Source organism: Symphalangus syndactylus, chromosome 11, assembly GCF_028878055.3.
Source record: "Symphalangus syndactylus isolate Jambi chromosome 11, NHGRI_mSymSyn1-v2.1_pri, whole genome shotgun sequence".
Lineage (NCBI taxonomy): Eukaryota > Metazoa > Chordata > Mammalia > Primates > Hylobatidae > Symphalangus > Symphalangus syndactylus.
In genome coordinates, this window is record NC_072433.2 from 128,888,789 (window position 1) to 128,906,178 (window position 17,390).

Genomic DNA, 17,390 nt, shown 5'->3' on the forward strand with positions numbered 1-17,390 from the left:
GCTGCTGCAATTTCTCCAAACCCCTATAGGCTGGGAGACTTTTAAGAGACCCTTAGAGAGTGTCACCTTTGTTTCTGCAGTTTTCATAAATTTCTTTTACTTGGCCACAGTCTCTGGATGATACTCGTTGTAACAGGCAACTGTTACGGTACAAGATATCCTGCTTCAGATCTGTGCAGCTCTCCTGGGCTCTTAGTTGGAGTGAACCAAAGCCCCTGCACACACATACACCTGTGTGCACACTCTCACTTTGACATTCACCTATCCCTCTACTTCCCATATCCAGAACCCTCTGCTGGTGGTGTTTTTCTGTTTGTTTGTTTTAGTTTTTTGCTTTTTTTAGAGAAAGGTGTCTCACCATGTTGCCCAGGCTAGTCTCCAACTCCTGAGCTCAAACAATCCTTCTGCCTCAGTCTCCCAAAGTACTGGGATTACAGGCATGAGCACCACCCCCAGCCAATCTCTGCTGCTTCTTGCTCATGGCATCATCCCTTTGGCTATCAAAAGGTAGCTCTCCTGGCCATCCCTTTTGCAGAGGCCATAGTGGACGCCTACAATTTGATCTTGGTTTTTTCCTTTAGCTTTGTCCTTTCTGAAATTCTTCATTTTAGCCTAGATTCCTCTTATAATAGAGCATAACATTCCAGCAGTGCTCAAGGATGATTCACTGCCTCAAAGTTGCCACCTCGGAAAGAGTGTAATATGTCCACCCTACTCATTGGTAGGAGGGAGAATCTGATTCTTCTACACCTTCTGCTGCTCCAAATGATAATAGCAACCACCACAACCACAGGCTCAGCAGATAACACGCCTAGCCCAGAGCTGCACATCCTCTGCCTCTCATTTGCCCCTCACAGATACCCAACAAAACAGACGCCACTGGTATGAGCTTCCTTTTGTGGCTGTGATGAATTGCCACATATTTATGGCTTAAAATGTGCAAATTTATCTTTCTACACTTGGGTCAGAAGTCCAAAATCGGTCTCATTGGGTTAAAGTCAAGGTGTAGGCAAGGCTGAGTCCTTCTGGAGGCTCCAGGGGAGAATCCATTTTCTTGATTTTTCCAGCTTCTAGGGTCACCTGCACTCCTTGGCTCCTGACCCCTTCCTTGGTCTTCAAAGCCAGCAGTGTGGCATCTCCAGATCTCTTTGTTTGACTTCTGCTTCCCTGGTCACATCTCCTTCTCTGACTCCCCGGTCTTTCTCTTATAAGGACCTTCTTGGGCCCACCCAGATAATCCAGGATAAGCCCCTCATCTCAAGATCTTTAATGACATTGACTAAGTTTCTTTTACCCTGTAAGATAAGATCGTAAGATAGTCACAGTTGGTGGGGATTAGGATATAGGAATGTTTGAGACCGTTATGTTTCTAACCACACTTTTTTTTTTTTTTTTTTTTTTGAGACGGAGTTTCACTCTGTCACCCAGGCTGGAATGCAGTGACATGATCTCGGTTCACTGCAACCTTCACCCTCCGGGTTCAAATGATTCTCCTTCCTCAGCCTCCTGAGTAGCTGGGACTACAGGCCCCTGCCACCACGCCCGGCTAATTTTTTGTATTTTTAGTAGAGATGGGGTTTTACCATCTTGGCCAGGCTGGTCTTGAACTGCTGATCTCATGATCCACCCGCCTTGGCCTCCCAAAGTGCTGGGATTACAGGCATTAGCCACCTCGCCCGGCCTTTCTAACCACAGTTTTATGCCTGCCTTTGTAACTGTGAAGCGACTTTTGCAGCTCAGAGAGGCTGCCCCATGTGCCCAGCCTCCCCAGTGAGTAAAGTGAAGGCAGGGTTTGAAGCAGGCAGGATTTGATCTTGGAACCTGGGCTCTAAACCACTACTAAACCATATGCTCACCCGAGCAGTGCCTAAATACCTATCTTCTTTGCCAGGCTCTCAGCAACTTGCAAGGAAGAGTCATATTTTAATTATCTCTTGAGTCTCATCAAGTACATGGGAGAGACCTTGGGACATTGTTGAGGCTTAATATTGAGTTAAAATGGTGAGGCGGGCGGATCACGAGGTCAGGAGATCGAGACCATGCTGGCTAACACGGTGAAACCCCGTCTCTACTAAAAATACAAAAAAATTAGCCGGGCGTGGTGGCGGGCGCCTGTAGTCCCAGCTACTCGGGAGGCTGAGGCAGGAGAATGGTGCGAACCCAGGAGGCGGAGCTTGCAGCGAGCCGAGATCGTGCCACTGCACTCTAGCCTGGGGGACAGAGCGAGACTCCGTCTCAAAAAAAAAAAAAAAAAAAAAAAAAAAAAAAAAAATGGTGCTTGACTCCCTTGTACAAATCTACTTCTATTTAGACAATCTAAGGTTACTTTGGTTTTAAAAAATACCATTTCACACTAACCTTGCTTTCATTCAAGACTTCTCTTCTGCTTCTTTATCAAAAGTGGTGCTTCTGGGCCGTGCCTCTCCCATCTTTTGATAACAGCAATATTCTCAGAGAACACAGTGTCCTGGGCTGAATGTTACATGTAGTCACTCGCTTAATCCATGCACCAACCCCATCAGGTGAAAACCATTACTGTCCCCACTTGCCACTGTTAAACCTCAGGCTCACGGTTGTCCAGAGTGGAGCAGCTGTTCAGTGGCAGAGCTGGGACTGAAAATGGGGACTCTTTGTCTCCTGTGGGCATGCTCCTGACCCTCTGAGTGTTGTGAGTGTGGATGGGAGGCCTGTGAGGATTTATGTTAGATGGTGCCCTGTGGTTGCAACCAATGAAAACCAACCCAGACTTTCTTTAACAAAGGGGAATTGATGAATAAATCTCTCCCCTAACAAGAGGCTGGAGATGTGAGCTTGGGGAGAGCAGGAGCCATGATGACTGTGGAGCCCTGAGGTCGGCCCCAGGAGCTGGCTTGTAGCAGAGGCAGTGGAGTCAGGCCACCGCCACTCGGGGGCGGGACTGACAAGCCAGATCTGAGGGAGCATCTAGTGCAGCTCTCTTAAGTCGTGTGCATTGGCCCTTGGGGTGAGGGGAGCAGGTGCCTTTGGTCTCTCTTCTGCCAGGTTGTTTGCAAGAGAAGAACATTCCAATCCGGAAAAGCAGTATTATTGTAGGGTTGAAATGAACACATGGGGAAGACCATTTAAGACCACAAATGAAACAGAGTATTCGTATAGAGTGTGCCAGAAGCTACTGGATCAAATCTCCTTTTGCTCCTTAAATATTTATTGAGCACCTACTGTGTGGCTGGCCCTGTTTCATTCAGGGGGATACAAGGGTGAATCAAATGTGCATTGTTAAGTTTCATGGATCTAAGTGATCACTTGAGTGGTGGCCTGATGGCTTGGAAGAGGTAATACAGCTGTCAGTTCTGACGTCCACGGTGGAGAGAAATGAATCCTGCCAAATGGAAATGACTCTCCACTTCCGTGGGGCACAGATGGCCTGGAAGAAGCTACCCCGGGCTGTGAGTCCAGACAGTCCAGAAGGCCCCCTTTTAGATCTCAATCCCAGCACATTTAATTTCAGTTTTGTGTGACCCTGGTAGAGATCCTTCATCAAGTTTTATTCTTCATAAAAGATCCATTTCCATAGACTCATAAAGCAACTCCAGTTCAGTGTTTTTTTGTTTGTTTGTTTGTTTTTTGAGACGGAGTCTCGCTCTGTCGCCCAGGCTGGAGTGCAGTGGCGCAATCTCGGCTCACTGCAAGCTCCGCCTCCCGGGTTCACGCCATTCTCCTGCCTCAGCCTCTCCGAGTAGCTGGGACTACAGGCACCCGCCACCACGCCCAGCTAATTTTTTGTATTTTTAGTAGAGACGGGGTTTCTCCGTGGTCTCGATCTCCTGACCTTGTGATCCGCCCGCCTCGGCCTCCCGAAGTGCTGGGATTACAAGTGTGAACCACCGCGCCCGGCCAATTCAGTGTTATTTTATAAATACTTTCATTGCTCGCATGTATCACAGGCAGCCGACTTCCCAGCCATAAAACAACAGCTTGCATCATCACCATGTTACCCAATATGTATTTACTTATCAAGTTGGAGAACACATGTTTGCAAAATCAGCAACATTACAGCTTTACTAGCAATTTGCCAGCGCTTTCTTCCCGTTGAACACGGAGTCTCAATTGTGTGGTATTGCAACATCCTGGCTCATTTGTATCTTGTAACTGCAGTAATCACCAGCACCCTGCAAACCTGCTGGAGTTCCTTGTGGATCATACCTGGAACTTCAGCCAGGTCGCTTACCTAACAGGCGTGGTTCTGGAGTCATCGATGATCTGTCCTGCACTGCAACTCAAGGATATAGGTCCTACATGTCCCTTGGGCTTCCAGACCTAGCTTGAAGATGCCCCAGACAAGCTGTAATGCAGAGCAAGGTGCTCAATAGCCATTCTGTAGGGAGAATTCTGGAAAGTTATTCTACCCGCAAAATGCAATGTGAAATACCTGACATGAGCTGTGTGGAGCTGAGTAGGGAAGTGGGGAGAATAAACCACACTTCCTGGGTTTGCCTGTCAGCTCAGCCACTTACCAGCTAGATAACTGGGATGATGGGCAAATGGCTTTACCTCCCTGGGCCTCAGCTTCCCTCTCCATAAGATGGGCTAATGACGCCTGCCTCACAGGGTTTTGGGGATGATTAAATGCTTGCAATGCCCTGAGTCATCTGCGGTGGTACAAACCGTCATAAAGGTTAGCTCCCCATCACTCTTGCACCAACTTTTGTATTCATTCAGGAAGATGCTTTTGTGTGTCCCTCTGAGCCCACCATACTCAGCCACTTGCCAGTAGTGATGATGGAGTGATTATCTGACTTCTCTGAGCCTGATTCTCTTTCTTTTAAAATAGAGATGATCTGATTACCCTGGCAGGGCTATTACGAGAACTATTTCTGGGGCACAGTGCACACATGTATCTCCTCCTCCATGGAATTACTGCAAAGGTCTCCTCATCAGTGCCCCCTATATTTTACCTGCATCTTTTAAGCCAACTTTACAGAGTCATAGGTGTCGGCCCATTTAACAGGTAAGGAAATTGAGCGTCTGTGAGGTTGTGTATGTTGCTCAGATCGTATAGCCAGTAAGTAAGGCACCAGAGTCTCCATCTGTTCAGCTCCTATCATTCCAAGGATTCCACTCGCAAGGCCTCACACCAGGCCAGTAGAATAAAAATCTCTGGGGGTAAGTCTCAGACATCAAGAGAATTTAAAAATATCCTCAATGAGCAGCCAGGGTTGCAAGGCATAGCCCCAGGCCATGTTTGCTGAACCTCATTCTCATGTATGGCCCATATCTGGTGGGTCCCACCAGAAAAAAAAAAAAAGGGGGTGGGGGAAATTTAGCAGAAGTATTTCATGGAAAAGGAGGATGGAGCTTAGAATCCAGCAAATTAAAGCAGAAGCCAAGGAAATAGCAGTTCTCTGGTGTCCAAAGCAAGGTCAAGAGCTGGGAGCCAGAGGAATAAACTGTGAAGCCAGCACAGGTCTCCTAGAACAGGGAACCCAGAGCTTAGGGCTGGAGAAGGCACTCCCAGAGAAGGTCTGAGCCTAGAGCAGTGACTGTTTGACTTCTGCCCAGGTACATCTTGCTTGTCACCCAGTAGGGAAACAACCGCTGGAGGAGCCAAGAGTTCAGTGAGCCAGTGCAGTTCTGGGGCCATAATGATGAAAAGGAAGGCATGTACATTGTTGCCTGCTCAGCTGAGTATAGGCAGTGAGGCCAAGACACTGAGTGTCCAGATGCCCCCCTGTATTTCCCAGGACTTCTGCCATCTGGCTCCTAGCTCTTGACCACGACTGGCTGCGTCATTTGCAGAGCCCATTGTAAAATGAAAACTCAGGGTACCCTTGTTCAACAACAATTAAGAATGTCAAGAGGGTGACAACAGAGCACTAAACCCAGCACAGGGACTGTCTGAGCAAGGGGTTCTGTGCAACTGTGCAAGTCACACATTCATGAAGTCCACCTGCTCTTGAGCTTGCCTTAGACACCAGGTTCTGGCCTCTGAACTGCAGGCAAGAGTGCTGTGTGTCATTTCTGACTGAAGTATTCAATGAGTCGGCATGTGAGTTTGCAACTGTCTGCCCCTCCTGCAGCAATCAGGAAGGCACATGTTCCAGGTGGCGTCCTATAAGATGCAAGGGTCTGGATCCGTAAGCCGCCACTTGGAGAGAGGATCTGCCCCTTGAAGTGAGCTCCCAAAGTGGAATGAATTTGAGTCAGAAATTAACTTTATGTGCTCAGCCACTGAAATGATAGGGTTGGACTGTTATCTCATTCTAGCCTAGCCTAATAGAGTCTATGTGGTTTTTTGTTGTTGTTGTTGTTGTTGTCGCTGTTTTTGAGACAGGGTCTCTCTCTGTCATCCAGGCTGGAGTGCAGTGATGTGATCTCGGCTCCCTGCAGACTCCGCCTCCCGGGTTCAAGCAATTCTCACACCTCAGCCTCCCTAGTAGCTAGGATTACAGGGACATGCCACCACGTCTGGCTAAAGTTTTTTGCATTTTTAGTAGAGAAAGAGTTTCACCTTTTTGGCCAGGGTGGTCTTGGACTCCTGACCTCGGGTGATCCACCCACCTCGGCCTCCCAAAGAGCTGGGATTACAGGCATGAGCCACCATGCCTGGCCTGTGGTCTGTGTTTTTAAAGAGCCAATTGCTGCGCCTTTGCCCTTAAATAGATATAAATGATAGGGACAATAAGTCCATTGTTCAGAATTAAACTAGGAGTTCATTAATATTTAATGTCAGTTAAGTATCAATTATTTACCTGCTTCCTACTACAGCTTTATCTTACCTTAAGCTGTAAATGAAGAAAAATGATAGAAACTCATCTTTTATTTATTCACTTATTCATATATTTATTTCACTTGTGCATTTGGCAAATGTTTACCAGACTCTTAATACATGCAAAGCGTTATCTTGGTGCCTTTGAACATTTTCATATTTGTCAGATGGAGATCAGCATCCTTGATCTCTGCCCACTAGATGCCAGTATCACACGCCCTGCCCCAGTTGTAACAACCAAAAGTATCCCCGGGCATTGCCAAATGTTCCCTAGAGGGGCTAAAATACCCCTCATTGAGAACCACTGCTGTAAAAAGGACTACACTTGCCGTTTAAAAAGCTCTTAAATTGGCTGCGCACAGTGACTCGCACCTGTAATCCCAGCACTTTGAGAGGCCAAGGTGGGCAGATCACTTGAGGTCAGGAGTTTGAGACCAGCCTGGCCAACATGGTAAAACCATATCACTACTAAAAATACAAAAATTTTCAAGGTGTGGTGGCGCGTGCCTGTAATCCAAGCTACTCAGAAGGCTGAGGCATGAGAATCACTTGAACCTGGGGGACAGAGGTTGCAGTGAGCCCAGATCATGCCACTGCACTCCAGCCTGCACTCCAGTGATAAAGCAAGACTGTCTAAAAAAAACTCTTAAATTGGTTAAACAAACAAAAAAAAACACAGCGTCCTTTTGTTGTTTTTAAGGGTTTATGGAAAAATATATTTGAGAGTTACACCTACTTCAGGCTAATTCAATATAAAGTCTATTTTTATTATTAGTTTGGAATATTAAAGATAAAGTTTCCACTTAAAATTGATTTTTTGAAGTGTTTTTAGGCAACATCATTGAATTCAGCATAGAGTATCGTATGTCTTTCAAAAAGAACTTCATGGAAATGATAGATAAAAAGATGAAGTGGAATTTTTAAGGGGTTCAAGAAAAATATTACTGTAGAAGTCTGGATAAAATGAAGAAATTAGGACAGTAAAATGAATCATGATGGGGGACCCCAGTTTTGGCCATGTGTCACCTAATATGTCATAAACAGTTCTTCAGCTTCATTAAACTATAGCTCACCAGAAAGAAGGGCAGACACCAGAGGTTGAACTGCAGCGAATGAAAACCTGAAGTAATCACAAGGTGGTCCTGTTGCCATCATCTCTTTATTAGTATAAAAATAAACAACCTTCGAAAACAGATGGAGACGACAGTCATTGCTCAACTTGTCATAACTTCTTACATATTTGACTGTCAGTTTGGTCTTAAAAAACCAACTAGCTTCAGGGAGGCAAAGCAAAGTGGAGAGGAGAAGCGAAGCCTATTACATTTCAATTCAAGCCTGTGGTAATTTCAGCTGCATGGAGACACTTAGGACTGCTTTTAAATGAAGTCGGCAACTGTCCCAAAATTTAAGGCGTTCTCATTTTTAAGAGCAGAGCTGTGTTCCTATGGGGTGGCACTTCCTCAGCTCAAACCTGTATCAGGAGTATATATATCTCATGCCCGTTTATTGGTGCTATTCTCCCACAGGGTGAGATCTCTCTGAGCCAGATCATTTTTGGACAGATGATGAATTTTCCTGTTCCAAACAGGGGGGTGGGAGGAAGAAGGGCAAACCATTTCCAATGGCTGTACCGTTTTTTAAAGTTGTAATCTATCACTGGAGTACTCATCAACAACATTTAATTCATGCCTTTGGGGGAAAGAATTGCTCTACCAATAGCCAAGGTCAAAAACTGGTGGGCCTCAGACTGAAGTTTGCCATAACCTCTTTTGTTTGGCCTTCCGAGTCTCACTCAATGATCTTTTATTTTTTAAGTTTGAACTAGTGTCTAAAAATCCAAATTCCCACCTTTTCTTAAAAAATGAAAAGATGGCTGGGCGCAGTGGCTCATACCTGTAATCCCAGCACACTGGGAGTCCGAGACAGGTGGATCACGAGGTCAGGAGATCGAGACCATTCTGGCTAACATGGTGAAACCCCGTCTCTACTAAAAATATCAAAAATTAGCTGGGTGTGGTGGCAGGTGCCTGAAGTCCCAGCTGCTGGAGGCTGAGGCAGGAGAATGGTGTGAGCCTGAGAGGTGGAGCTTGCAGTGAGCCGAGATCACATCTCTGCACTCCAGCCTGGGCAACAGAGCAAGACTCCGTCTCAAAAAAAAAAAAAAAAAAAAAAATCAAAAGATCTGGCTAGTCCAGACTTGTATTTCAGACATGCAGTAATTCCTTTGAGCTAAAAGGCAGCTGCCGCCTGAGGCAGGAGGCACATGTTCCAGTTTGCCACCATCCCCACCTCTCCCGATTGTCTTGAGAGCATTTAATCATGTGAAGCTACCTGTATGGGCACTGGGTAAGTAGGTGAGCCTCTCACTCCTGGCCCAGCTCCCACTCTGACCACAGAGAGTCCCACCTTCGAGGCCAGTGGGACTAGGCTCCTGTCAGATGACTGACCAAAGGTCACTAGCATCTTCATCAAAACTCACATTATCAAGCACTTTCTGGATCAAATGCACAGCTGGGCCACCATATGAAAATGTGGGAGGGGTCCTTGTGCTGGTGAATGACAACCCCTGGATAACTGGGCAACCAAGGGAAGGGCCCCCAAAGGAGAAAGGATTACAAAGCCAAATCTCCCAGACCTTGCCTTAGGCCGAAGCCTGCTTCCCTCTTCTCTTTTCCCCAAAATTGCACTGGAATCACCTCTTTTCTATGCCACTCTGCAGTTCCATCCTGCTACCCTCAGAGTACAGGGGCAGGGATTTCTTTAACAGTCTTCACACCCAGAACTGAGAGCCAACCTCCTTCTCCCACCTGGCTGGCCAGTAGAGTGTTTTGAAGATGAGCAAAAAAAAAAAGAAAGAAAAAAAAATGCTGAATGATGAGGAGTGGCTTCCAACTGGACATCCCCTGAAATGAAAATAAAGCCAGTCTGAAATGCAAATGTAAGTCAGTGGGAAAATGAGACGTTATTTACAGTTGATCACATGGGTGGCTTTCCAGGAACGCATGCCCTGCCAAACGTGGGCTGCCTCTGGATCCCTATCAGGTTGGTTGGTTATCTTTCTTCAACTAGTCATTCGACAGTTTCCCTATCAATTGCTTTCTACTCAAGAATGTCGACAAGACCAGAGGAAGGGGATGCATGCATGCGTGCACTCAACAGAAGTGTCTAGGCTTGTCTAATGGAAGAAAGAAATTGTTTCCTAATGAGATTTTAAGTAACTCCTGCTTCTGTAGATCCTGAGAGTGAGTCCTAGAAGCAGTATGTCTTAAACCCTAAGGAGTTGGGTTCCACAAGACATTTCCCTCGTCATAATTGCACTCAGCAGTGGGTCCTCACAGAACTGAGTTCTAAATTGTGAGAGTCAATAAAAATAACAATAAAACGTACATTTCTCAGCTGGGCACGGTGGTTCACGCCTGTAATCGCAGCACTTTGGGTGGCCAAGCTGGGTGGATCACGAGTTCAGGAGATCGAGACCATCTTCGCTAACATGGTGAAACTCCGTCTCTACTAAAAATACCAAAAAAATAGCCAGGCGTACTGGCGGACGCCTGTAGTCCCAGCTACTCAGGAGGCTGAGGCAGGAGAATGGCATGACGCCGGGAGGCAGAGCTTGCAGTGAGCCGAGATTGCGCCACTGCACTCCAGCCTGGTTGACTGAGTGAGACTCCATCTCCAACAAAAAAAAAACAAACAAAAAAAAAAAACTTACATTTCTCCATTACTTAGCATCATCCTGGCATTGGACTTTATATAGACTAATTTGTGCATTCTCAAAGGGGGTAATATTACTTCTAAGGGAGAGAAAATTGGTCATTAGGAGAGAGGGGTTTATCACATTAGATGCATTAGATATTACAATGGTTTGTGCCCTGCAATGGTCCATAGCACATAAATAGATATATGGTATTCTATAGAATTAACATTTTGTGAGGGCGTGAGAGGGTGTCAAGTAGAAAAAATGTCTAAAAATGTTCTTGGGGGAAGGCGTTAATGGAAATACAAGAGACTGAGAGAGCATTGATTGACTCAGTGCCTCCAACAACCCATGAGAGAGGAGTCATTTTGTCAAAGAAAAGTTGAGGTGGGTTGTGATGGCTCATATCTGTAATCCCAGCACTTTGGGAGGCCAAGGTGGGCAGATCACTTGACTTCAGGGGCTCAAGACCACTCCAGGCAACATGGCAAAACCCCATCTCTACAAAAATTAGCCGGGCATAGTTGTGCACACCTATAGTCCTGGCTAATTGGGAGGCTGAGGTGGGAGGATCACTTAAGCCTGGGAGGTCAAGGCTGCAGTGAGCTGTGATCACACCACTGCACTCCAACCTGGATGACGGGAGACCCTTTCTCAAACAACAGCAAAAAAAGTTGGTGCTTAACTGCCCAGAGAAGCCCAGCAGCTGAGGCCAGCATTTAAAACTAGACAGCCCAGGTCCTCAGCGGGGCCACTAGCTTGGTTCTGCTTTGGTTTTGTACACCAAGGTCTCTTTCTTTGCTATTGAGGACTGTTAGGAGAGAACTGGCTCATGTCCACCTGCTTGGTCAGGAAGCAATTTTAGATTGGTGTGTTTGGAGCAGCGAGTTGAGTGAATGGTTGTAGGCTGTGTCCCAGGCACTAAAGTCACATTTGCAATAATTCTCACACTGGCAGTCTGCTGCTCGTGACCAAGAGACGTGTCTACATCTGAAAGCAAAACTTGGCCTGCAGGGTGACCACCTCATTCTGGTTTGCCCAGGACTGTCCTGGAATCCCCTCAGCCCTGGGAGAACTATCTGGCTCTCATTTGGAACCAGGAGGCCCGAAACCCCTTCAAACTGAAGAATCTTCAATGGAAATTTAGTTTCCAATGAGAATCATTCCAACTAGATATACCCCAAAATGCTAGAATTTAAAATAGCAGCTTCTACATCTGTCTCACCTGGCTAAGCACCCTAAGCTGCTGCTGGTCTAAGGCTCGTCTTCTGATACAGGGGCAAACACACAAGTAATGTTGTGCAGTGCAGGATCCATGACCACATTCTCCTTTTGAAGCACAACTATTAGATCATTCGGTCACAGAAACCATCGTTTGAGTGGAATTAGAACTCACTGCCTCCTCTCTTGAGTTTGATGCTTGACAATGATGTGCCATTTTGTCACATCAAAGCGGTTCACCTGGTGACATCTGCCATCTCTACTCATTTTTGCTTTAATATCACAATTCTCCCTGGAAAGCACACAGTTGCCCTAACGGTGCTATCAGAAATCTAGTGCTGAATATAGATCTGAATGTCTATGTCTTAATACATGATTCACTTATAGGAATAGCATTTTGTCAAAAATGAGCCTAACACTTTTTAATCAGGCAAAGTAAATGTTTAGGGATGGAGTCAAAGAAATGTTAAGAACAGAATAATTTTGTCACTGTCTTTTAGAGCATCCCCATCCTTGTTGCTGGCCAAAAACCCCCCGTCACTCTAAGATCTGCGCTCTCCTTTCTCAAGGGCTTGGTGGTGCTTGAAGTCACAGGAAAGCAAAACTTCAAAGCTTGCTTTTAAGGTCAAGAAACCAGGTGGCACTTGCTTTAATCAGAGAGCTGCAGTCAAGAAGAAGGGGCTACCTGGCCGCAAGGAAGCGATCATGCTTGTTCATCAGCCTGTCAGGCTGGTAGCCGTGTCCTTCAACAAAAGAAAATGATGGCCCAACTTAAGACTTTCAACCAGCAACCTGAGATGTTTTATTCCCCCTTTGGAGGAGCTGCTGCTAGTTCATCTGGCTCAGGGAGTGACAGGGTGATTATAATTTATTTTGACACTCAGGAGAGTATTGTGATGGGGGAAAAGACAGAAATGTACTGTGTGGAAGCCCCAATGCGTGTCTATCATATAATTATCCTTTCTCTGCTGTCTGGAAACACAAGCCTAGATGGGAAGCTGTCTGGGCTGGTGAAAACAAAGAGGTGGACATGGAGTCCAGTGTGTGGGACTGCGTAGGAGGAGAGGCACAGGCATCACCCACAGGCAATTGGAGCAGGTGCACTGATGCCCACCTGCTGCATGTCAGCCCTGGGCATAGCATTGGTGTGTGACCCAGGAATCCCATTCCAGCAAGAACCTGCAAGGCACACTGAACAGGGAGCTCAGAGGCAGTTGTGAAAAATCTCCAGGCAAGTTGCTCAGTTGTTCATTCTTCTTTGAAGACAAGGTACTGGTGTCTCTGGTCAGTGTGGAATGAGGCAACACTATAGTGATTGGCAAGAAGGCAATTCAACTCAAAGAACACTGATGAGGACCTACCACATGTCAGATACTGGGCTTACAAAATGAACAAAACAGTCTGTACCCTCCAAGAGCTCACATCTAGGACCACGTGGCCCATCACAAAAAGATAGACAGTACTGAAATAAAGAGGTTCCATCAACAGCAAAGTTTGGTGAGTGCCGCAGAGTCCACCCTGTCTTGGAGATTGATGCTGTAAGCGTGCTTAATAAAGGCACTGAAAAGTCCTCCTGGGAAACCCTGCTTTGTGGTGTTTGTCACATATTTCCCAAATCTGTTTCTCTACTGAATCTATTCAGCCAGAGTTCCTTGGAACCAATTTAGGGAATGCTGGTTTAGGAAGTTTATCCAGCCTTTGCAGAACACAGAAGTAAGGAAACCATGATCCAGCCTGCAGGGGAGGTACTGGCAAGAGCCAAGCCTTACACTCAGCAGTTAGGTTGCGATTCAGAGTAAAGCCTGCTCTTAGAGGCTGACTGGAGGACCACGTGGAGACATGGTGTAGACTACAGAATGTGTGTGTGCACGTGCGTGTGTGTTGAGGGTTGTCATGATATCCACAGTAGAAACCCAGATCTGCACACTACAACCATGGGCAGGGTGGAAGGGAGAAGGGACCAGGTGAGAGAGAGGTCTGTCCTGCCACCCTTTGTCCCACATTCTTTGGACAACTTAATCCTAGTCTCCTGTATTTGAGGCCTTTGCCTGCACTGCCATAATTGGGTCAGAACCCAGGACAGAGTTTGATAATACAAGGCTCCTTCTCTGAACACTACTGTACTAGGCACCGTACCAAGTTCTTGAAAGAGGTCATCCCATGAAATCCTCACAACAACCAAAGGGGAATGTTGAAAGCAGGGAAACTGAGGCTCAGAGAGAGATGAATAATGTGGCCATGGTCACACAGCTTGTAAAGATTTGAACCCAGATATGTCATGTCACCTCATAGTCGTTGTCTTCAATGCTGCAAACCTATTTACATGACTTAGGCACAATGCAGTTGCCACAGAGGTGTGATTTGCTCCAAAGTAAATCCAGTGATGGGTTCGTGTCTGGGTTAAGACAAACACGGGGCTTAAGACCAAGTTCACTTGTTCCCTAACAATCCATTAAAATAAAAAGCACTTTCTGTGTATGCTTGGGAATATTCCAGGATAATTTTGTGTTACACTGTGTTATCAAATCTGTAAACAAAAAGATATCTTCAGTGAATTTCCTGGTGAAAACTAAAGACTCATCAACCTGAGAGGTCTTTTTTTTTTCTTCCTCTAATCATTTTAATGCATGTGTCAGTTGCAAGCCATGATGACTTCATTTTTATACCCTCTATGACTTCAGTTAAAGGCAGATTAAATAGGGCACAAATCCAATCAATCAAGCATTCGTTAGACATTAACTAAGTGCAAGGCCCTGGGTCAAGTGTACTTAACTGGAGACTGGTGTGGAATTGATGGGGTTAAGGCCTCCCTCTATATCTTTGGCCACACGGAGCTCCCTACAGCATGTCCCTGGGTAAGATGGCAGGCCTGAAATCTGCCTCTGATTTCTGATGGGGATATCCTCAAGTTTGCCTAGATCAGGAATGTTAATGTGTCACATTTCGCATCAGTTTCCATAGACTGTGAGGGGCTGCCTACACCACTGTTTGATAACACTGATTCTGTAGCATGGTCAATGGGAGACAGAGTCATGTTGTTCCTGCTGTCTTCCAGAGGCAAGGGGGCTGCATGGGCCAAGAGTGTTCTTTTCTGGCGCTGAACCTTGATGCTTTCCCTGAGACCATCTCACAGGGCAAAGAAACAAGGTGGATAGGAAGTGCACCTTGAAGCATGTGGCTGGATAGCACTATTGGTGAAAATAACTGAGACTGCTTAACAAATCAATCCAACCTTGAGGGTGGCCAGATCTTCCTTGTTTATCTGATCCATCAGGCCTAATGGCTGATAATCTGATTCCAGTGGTGAGGGAAAAAGAAACTGGCTTTGATAATTAGAGAAGCATTGCTATGGAAGGGAAAGGAATTCTGGGTGGTGGTAAAACCAGATGAATTCTATCTTTCCTTTAGGCTTCAGTGTTTTCTTTGGATGACTATTCCTGCTGCTTTGATGAATATACATCTGCGGCTTTGATCTCTTCCAGTTAGGTCACACTTTGTGAGTCCAGACAGATTTAAAATCAGAAGACGGGGCCTTATATTTGTAGAAGAGTATATTGGGATAAAAAGTTATGATTAGGCAGGATGCCCTAATCCAAATGTGATAGCAATACAATTGCTGTCATCAATCATCAAAACCAGCAGGCATGTTTTTATTGGTACTTATAATTATACTCTTTGTAAATTAAATTTTAATTGCCAAAGCAATACATTCACCTCGTAAAAATAAACAAAATGTTATAGATGAGGCCATCATCTTTCCCAATGACCATGGCAAATCCCAATCCCCTCTCTTCTCCAGATTTAACCACCATCACCAGAGAGAAGTTCTCCTTATAGACCTCATTCTATGCACTTGTAAACTGTACCTGTAAAACATGTGAATAAAGTATCGTGGCATGTTCTGTGTTTAAGCAAGTTCACAAAAGTGATGTCACCTTACCCTGTAGGTAACGAAAGTTAAAATATGCCACATTTCACATCAGTTTCCATATACTTCAAGTGGCTGCCTAGACCACTGTTTGAGAACGCTGATTCCATGACGAGGTCAGTGGGAAGCAGAACCATGTTGTTTCTGCTGCCATCCAAAGGCCAGGGGACTGCATGGGCCAAGAGGAAGTCATTGTGGCTGTGGTGATTCCTCAGAGATCTAGAACTAGAAATGCCATTTGAGCAATCCCATTACTGGGTATATACCCAAAGGATTATAAATCATGCTGCTATAAAGACACATGCACACGTATGTTTATTGCGGCGCTATTCACAATAGCAAAGACTTGGAACCAACCCAAATGTCCAACAATGATAGACTGGATTAAGAAAATGTAGCTCATGTATACCATGGAATACTATGCAGCCGTAAAAAAGGATGAGTTCATGTCCTTTGTAGGGACATGGATGAAGCTGGAAACCATCATTCTCAGCAAACTATCGCAAGGATAAAAAACCAAACACCGCATGTTCTCACTCATAGGTGGCAATTGAACAATGAGAACACATGGACACAGGAGGGGAACACCACACACTGTGGCCTGTTGTGAGGTCGGGGGATGGGGGAAGGATAGCATTTGGAGATATACCTAATGTTAAATGATGAGTTACTGGGTTCAGCACACCAACATGGCACATGTATACATATGTAACTAACCTGCACCTTGTGCACATGTTCCCTAAAACTTAAAGTATAATAATAAAAAACAAAAAGAATGTTCCATTCTGGTGCTGAACCCTGAACATTCCTCAACCTGACATTTTTACTAAATAATATATCTTGAAGAGTTTCCCACATTAGAATCCACTAGATCTACAAATCTTTTTCAGCTGCTGCAAAATATCTCAGTGTGAGAATACTATCATTTTAGCAATTCCCCTGTTGATGAACAGCTAGGCTGTTTCCAAATTTTTCACCTTGACAAATAATTCGGCTAGAAATTTCTTGCACAGATCCCTTGTGGACATGTGCAGTTATTTCTGAAAGTAGATGCCAAAGAGGTGAAGGCATTGTTTTTACTCTTTTCTGCCCAATGGTCCTTTACAATGGATGTACCAGTTTCCCTTTATATCAGCTGCATGTGAGGAAGACCCATTATCTGACACCCTTATCAGTCATTGATGTAATCAAACACTCCACATGCTTGTTATAGAATCAGGTCCTATTTGTGTGACTCTTGCTTGTTTGTGAGTGAACCCAACCGTGTTACCCTCATTTTATATTGGAAGTCCCTAAAATAACATGGCTGCTACATAGTAGGTACACATTAGTGTTTGCTCTCGTTCCCTTTAACTGGAATGTCTTTTTGCTTTGAGGTCCCTTCTACTTGTTCCTTCCTACTCTCTTCTTACATGTCCGCATCAGACACCTTTGTGCAAACCCCAGACTAGATGAGGTTGTTCATCTCTGTATTCATAATTCCCTCTCTCAATGTGCCTGATAAGTCTTATTGTTTGTTATATGTTTATCTCTTCTACTAATTTCTGAGCTCCTGCACACCCAGGAACATGCCTCTTTGTACTCCTGTTTCCCCAACACCCAGCCCAGGCACATGGACTTGGCATTCAATAAGAGCTTTAAAAATGAAGGCCATAGCTAGGTGTAATCTTGTAATCCCAGCACCCTTGGAGGCCGAGGCAGGTGGATCACCTGAGGTCAGGAGTTCAAGACAAGCCTGGCCAAAATGGTTAAACCCCATTTATACCAAAAATACAAAAATTAACTGGGCGTGGTGACAC

General features: G+C 45.3%; 1 protein-coding gene across 3 annotated transcripts in view; it reads left to right on the top strand.

Annotated features, from left to right (window-relative positions):
* The window catches only part of CDH13 (cadherin 13), a 1,187,225-nt gene that overhangs the window by 869,088 nt on the left and 300,747 nt on the right, over positions 1-17,390 (top strand). The window lies entirely within an intron of this gene.